Here is a 6,955-nt window from a genome sequence, read left to right as displayed (position 1 = left end):
TATTCTCTTATCTAATTGAAAACTGACTTTGTTTTATGCAGGAGTACTGAATTCGTGGACGAATTCTCTCCAACTTGGGGAGTATGATGAGAATCAAAAAGATGTTATCAATAGAAGAAATGGACAAGGGCCAAAGCATTTAAAGTTCTTCTTATTAGTCCTTGCAAAGGATGAAACCCAAGCCCAAAGCCCAAGCCAAGATGGCCAAAGCCCAAGAAGCCCAAGGTCAAGCATTAAATAAAAGATCATCATTTGAATTACTCTTGTATAGTTGTAAGAGGTGTGCATATTAAATAAAGGAGTGTGAATATGTAAAATAAAGTCACATTGTCCATGTGACTTAGGAGAGTAGGTGTAGGTGTAGTTTTTAGGAGGTGTCATAGTAGAAAAAGGTCACACCTCCCATGTGACTTGTTTTTTGTGGGAATTTCAAATGAGTTTCATTTGAATTTTCCCACCTATTTTTCAGCACCCTCACACTAAAAATAAAGGTGTGGGCTCTTGTAAAATGGAGAATTGGAAATTGGATATAGAGAAACTCTACTCAAATTGAGAGAGAATTGTGAGTTTTGGTTTCTCCTTCTTCCATAGCCTTATCTTGTGTGCCATTGGAGAGCTTCAAGTGGCGGCTTCTTTTCACTTATCTTGGAACAAGGACTCCAAGTGGTGTGATGCAGTTCCAAATTCTCATTCCAGCCGAGCTTCATTCCATAAGTGTCATTCCTTTCATCTTCTTTTGCAATTTCCTTCGGTAGTTAGCTTCTCTTTAGTGTTCTTCATCTTTTCAACCGATTGGTTTTGTGTTCCTTGTGCTGTTCTTCATTTTCTGTTCGCTACCTTTCTGTTTTTAACTCAATTGTGTTTAATATCTTGTTCTATGGATGTTCACAAGGAGATAGCACTCTTATTGAGTTTGGATCATCATTTTGGAAGGCTACGTCTCCATTGATGACTCCTTAAGCTTCCTTGATTCCATTTCTGTTTTCAGCTTGTTGTTTTGTTGATGTAATTTCATTTTCATTGTTTAAGCACTCTTTGATCCTTGAATTGTTGTTTTCATTCTCATATAATGTTGTGTTCAAGAGTTTAAAAGTGTCTCCATTAGGTTATAATGGCGGATGTGATTGACGTGCCATTTTGCGGCAGATGGCTTCACCTACAAAGATGTCACATATTCGTACAATACAAGGTGCATTCAAATATATTTCTTATAAAAAAAATACTTATGGTGGTACCTTTATCAAGTCATTCCAAACTCCATCCTCCGTTTCAAAATGTTTGGTGGTATGGTTCCATGCGAAACCACTAAGTCCACCAAACAAATCATATACCTCCCTCCACCTACCCTTGATGCTTTTTTGGCAATTTTGGACATGATTTTTCTTAATAGCCAATAGTCCAACCTCGTGTAAAGTCATAACAATGTAGTATATTCCCGAGTCATCCAGCTACTGTCAATTTTAAAACCTTGACGTGCCTCTTCAACCATTGCATTTAGAAGAATTAAGTTCATTTTCGTCGTCCACTTAGTGAACTCTCGATAATCGCCTAATGAATCTGGAACAACATTCTTGTCACGATCATAACTTAAATAAAGTTAGGAGGAGAAACATTGAAACAAAATAGAAAGCATATTTTATTACGTCAAATTAATTATTTAGATATAATCTTGCCACATTTCGTTGGCTATAGTGTCCCTAATATGTGATCCTGGCCTATAATCATTCTCACGAACATGAGAAAGGGTTGGTTGTACATCTTCTTGTAGCAATTCATGATCTACTTCTTCAATCAAAGACTCATCGTTGTCGACCCTACGAAGAAAGTTATGCAAAATACAACAAGTTAAAACAATTTTTGTCATACTATCAACATCGTAATGGTGGTTTAGTCCTACTAGCAATAATTGGAAAACGTTTTTTCATTACCCCAAAAGCCCTCTCAATTACATTTCTAAGTGACGAATGTCGATGATTAAACAACTCTTTAGCATTTTTTGGACCTCTTCGTGAATATTCTTTCAAATGGTATCTAACCTCGTGATAAAGTGTTATTATTATTGTTTTTAACATAAAACCTACATCACCAAGATAGTATTTTCCTACAAACATTGTGGAAACCTGCATTAGTAATGACTACTATAACCTATTTATTGTTTTGCACACCCAAACACCTAAAAAACTAACCTTCTCGAATAACCAAAGGATCGTCTCGTATCAAAGTGTCTTTCAATATTCTTGAACTGGTGGCAGTTCCTTCCAAACCGGCCAGGACGTATGTGAATTTCATGTCAAAGTCACAACCTGCAAATATGTTTTGGGTTGGCTAATCTTTTCTCCCTAAAAACGAGATGCATCAGCACGTGAGACCTTAACATGAGTGTCATCTATGGCCCTTAAACAATTCTAATGTAAACCAAATTTCATAATTTTAATTATACACAAAATAAACAAAACATTATATATAATTTAAAATAATGTTGTCATAAACAAACCTTAAAGTAGGGGTAAAATCGATTATTGTTAAGGATGTGTAGTTCTACAACAGTACCATTTGGTTGAATTAAGAATTCTCCCTCCAACCTTAAAGTCACAGTCAAAACATTATGAAAGTGACGGGAAACTGTTTTTCTAAACCAATGAAAGAAGAATGAAACACTTCGATTCTTCACATTATAACCAATAATGTGGAGAAATTTGGCAACTTATTCTTCTACGGTTGATCGATATGCATCTTTAACTAGTCCAGTTTCCCTAATTCGTTGACATAATTGAAGGAAGGCTTATGGTCCCATGCGAATAATATCACGGCATCATTCAGTGTGAACCAAGTACTCCATCAATTTTTGTCTGTGATGCTCTTTTTGTGGTTGGAACTCGGTCATAGAGTTGGTTGTATTAAGCATCGTACGTAACAAATTTAATCCAAAATCAATCGTACAGAGGATCATCATTGATGCACCTTGGGTATTTTTTTTAATTTGTTGTTGTATTTGTGAAATTAAATTCATGTTCATCGCACCAAGATCGTTATAAATTACAACTGTTTCCTCAAAATTTGTCATCTCTATCTTGTCAAATGTCTTGCCAAAATCATATTGTTATCCATGTAATGTTTAACTTTTTCATCCGAAACCATGATTATGGGTAAGTGTCAATACATCATTACAAATATGATTATCGTTTTAGTGTAAAACTACACTAATACGGTTACCCTAAAAACTAATTATAATAAGTCATAAAAATTTGAATAAATATTTTTAATGTAAATGACTATATTATTTCAATACTCTAATATAAAAAAAAAAAATCAACATATACACAAATTAAAATTCCAATATTAAAATTTAATCAAACAAAAAATATTTCTAAACAGAAAATAACAATTACATAAATATATGAATTGAATAAAGTAATATAACAAAAATTGATATAAATATATGTAAACACTACAAAAAAAATGTATATTGTGACGGTTATTTTCGTATAAACTGGCGTTTATAACCGCGACAATATACGCTTGTGACGGTTTCCCGAACCACCATAGAACTGGCCGCCACAAAGTTTAATGTGGCGGTTTTACGCTACCCGCCGCAACACCCGTCACTTTAAACATAGTGTAAATAGTGGCGGTTTTTAAATGTAAGCAGTGTCAGTTATAACCGTCGCAATTTACATTCATTAAAGAAGATTTTGGCGCCATATTATACGTAAGTAGTGGCGTTTTTAACTGACGTAATTTTAATTCTGAATAAATAAAATTTAACCAGCAGTTTTTTATAATCTGTTTTATACAATTATAAAATTTAACCACCACTTTTTCATAATAAAATAAAATAATGTATAAAGTTATAATCATCCATTCATTTCATTGAAAATGAAAACACATAAAAAGTTCATATATCCCTAATCAAGTTTTAAATTACAACACATAATTGTTCAAAAGTTCATACATCCCTAATCAAATTTAAAATAACAACACATAATTGTTCAAAAATACAAAGCAGCCCAGTATATCATCATCATCAAAGCAGTCCAGTATATCATCATGATCAATACATCATCATCAATTAAGCACCACTTCCAACATCCAGTACCTGAAATAAGTTAAAATATGTTCACAGTTAATTTACAATTTTTAATAAATAAATGAAAACAATATTAGAATAAAATTTTAAGTATATAATTTCTTCATAACACAAGAAAAAAGAATAAAAAAATTTACAAGTATAAAGAATATTGAGAAAGCCGATAAAAAGATATATACCAAAGCTTGTTATCAAATCAAACATCAATCTGAAATAATTTAAGAAAAATTAAGAAGCAACTAACATAGAAAAGATAGATCATCCCAGGCAAACAATGTCTTTAGATGAGATTCTTTCAAGAAAAGAAACATACATCTAGAAACACAAAATGAGTTTAAAAAAATAATAAAAAGCAAATCAATATGTTAAGGAGTAGCATTAAGTTGAACAGGTTTAAATCTTACCCATTCCTAAGTAAGAAATTTTATCCTTCATCTTGTTTATTTTCTTTTATCTCTAATTCTAAAATGATTTATCATGAAATAATTCAAGTTAATAATAAAATAATAACCATTATTTCTTCTCAAATATGTATTGTAAAAAAGGCATCCTTAATCTTTTGTTTTGTAAAAAAGGTGGTAGACAAAAAATGACTAGAATTACATAGGAATGAACCAGGCAACTGGAGTAGAAATTGGAAAGAAAATGGGAGAAAGAACCACTTGAACATAATTAAAGAAGCACAAATTTTACACAAATGACAAAGTGGATATACATATTGACCTATAGAAGCATAGCATAAACTGTCACCAGTTTTGTGATCACAGATGATTTCAGCCCTACAATTAAAATATTAAGTAAGAACAGTATATACAAAATGATATCACTATTGGTAAATGTCATGACAGGTAAAGTGCCTAATATTACTCACAATGATACAGTTCCAAAGCGAGAAAATATAGTATTCAAGTCCTCATCCTAAAATTTAAAAGAAAAAATATTAGTAGTCAAGTAATGATTTTGACCTCAGTATAAATTGGGGAGAAAGAGAACATGATAACTACATATACATAACACCACACAGAAAGGTATTACACACCTCGGTAACTGGGTTCAATTTACAGACAAACAATACATTGTCGGGAAGCTTAATCTCAGCATCAGGAATATCCCCAATCTGAAATAAGAAAGAAAAGGGAGTTTGCAAGGGATCACATTCACAAATGAAAGAAAAGGGAGTTTGCCATAGATGTTTGAACAAGTATGCTTACTGAAGACTGTAAAATTGAAATTTTCATAATTATAATGCTTGAATTGATTTGTAATCACAAGAATCCAATCATCCAACTATAGTCATACAGTTATAGTCAGAAACCTTTTTACATTGAATGTTGAATAAATATACCATTGCATAACAAGTAAAACCAAATATAATCCTCAAACTATAGCTATAGAGTGACAGTCAGACATAAATTAATTTGTAATATCACAATAATCCAATCATCCAACTATAGTCATACAGTTATAGTCAGAAACCTTTTTACATTGAATGTTGAATAAATATATGATTACATAACAAGTAAAACCTAATATAATCCTCAAACTAGCTATAGAGTGACAGTCAGTTAATTTGTAATATCACAATAATCCAATCATCATGTAATCAATTCCTAATTAAAAAGTGGGAAACAAATATCAGTCTCCATCTCACCTGCTATTAGGGGAGGAAGAGATATTCTCCAAAAATGAAAAAAAAATACTTACATTAAACAACACATCAATGCAAAATAAGTTAATTAACTCATCTATTCTGTCGGGAAACAAAACTCACTGAGAAACATGAAAAGAATGCTCAAAAAGCCTTGCTTGAAGAAAACAACCAACACCATACATAGAACAGGAGGACAAATGCATTCAAAGTATTCTACTTATAACCTCAGAAATCTGTATTTTTAATTTTAATAAGGTTGTATTTCAATGAAGCATCACAAGGGGGAAAGATTCATGCTATCATGTATCATATTGGCTTGAAATATGGCCTATTAAATTCCTCAAGGCTTAAGCAATCCTCCTACACTATGTTAGTTTTTGGAATTTAGGCTTCGAACTTTTCCAGTGTATGAAAAAATGGTCTAGCGTAAGTGCAGAATAGAGCAAAAAACACTCAAAGATTTCTTATTCATTTCTCTTCCTCCTCTGCAAACCTCTCTCCTCTCCAAAGAATTAACTACAAAAATTTAGCATTCAGTATTTTTAATTCAAATAATTTATATCAGCGATACCAAAAACATTGCACTAAAGAATCCAAAGTTCACAACATTCTCCTCTTGGTCAGTTAGAATTTCAATCCTAAACCCTTATTATCAATCCAAAGCAACCATTTAATCCTGAAAGCTAATTTCAACGAATTTAAATAGGAATTTGCAACGATAATACGCATGAGAATCAAATTAAGATTGAATTACTTGTTCTGTCCAGAATTGAAACAATCGCAGTCATCCATTGCATGGATTCAAGGTTATCCAGTGGCCTTCCTTTCACGAGCTTGTTGATCTCGATGTACCGACAAACAAAACGAACAATTTAGCAACCGAATTGAAGATCGTCCAAAATTAAAGTAAAACAGAGACGAGATTGAAATAGGAGAGAGGTAGGGTTTGCGGACAGTGGCGGAGAGTCGTCATTTCTCTGTCTATCGTGGAGGAATGCGAGAGTGAAGAGAGGTAGGGTTTGCAGACAAAAGTTTCAAATCGGCGATGGCGAATAGTGAAGGGCGCGATAGTGAACACTAGGTTATGGATGCGCGAGTGAGTGAAAGGTGACAATGAGTTGTCGGTTAGGACATCGGCGACGGTGGCGAGCTTGTGCTTCAGAGTGTTGGAAAAGGGTGGTCTCAGGGGGCAAGAGACTCTTGAACTTAGCGGGGGA

General features: G+C 32.9%; 1 long non-coding RNA gene across 1 annotated transcript; it reads right to left on the bottom strand.

Moving 5' to 3' along the window:
* Window positions 1-4,956: 4,956 nt before the first annotated feature.
* On the bottom strand, window positions 4,957-6,943 carry LOC137829771 (uncharacterized). Its single transcript, XR_011084080.1, has 3 exons — window positions 6,493-6,943; window positions 5,127-5,204; window positions 4,957-5,005 (listed from the first exon to the last, which is right to left on the bottom strand). It is a non-coding gene; the product is annotated as an uncharacterized lncRNA (long non-coding RNA).
* Window positions 6,944-6,955: the final 12 nt, after the last annotated feature.

The sequence above is a fragment of the Phaseolus vulgaris genome, chromosome 11, assembly GCF_000499845.2.
Source record: "Phaseolus vulgaris cultivar G19833 chromosome 11, P. vulgaris v2.0, whole genome shotgun sequence".
NCBI classification, from domain to species: domain Eukaryota; kingdom Viridiplantae; phylum Streptophyta; class Magnoliopsida; order Fabales; family Fabaceae; genus Phaseolus; species Phaseolus vulgaris.
The sequence above is the reverse complement of the archived record's forward strand: the minus strand, read 5'-3'. Positions and strand labels throughout refer to the sequence as shown.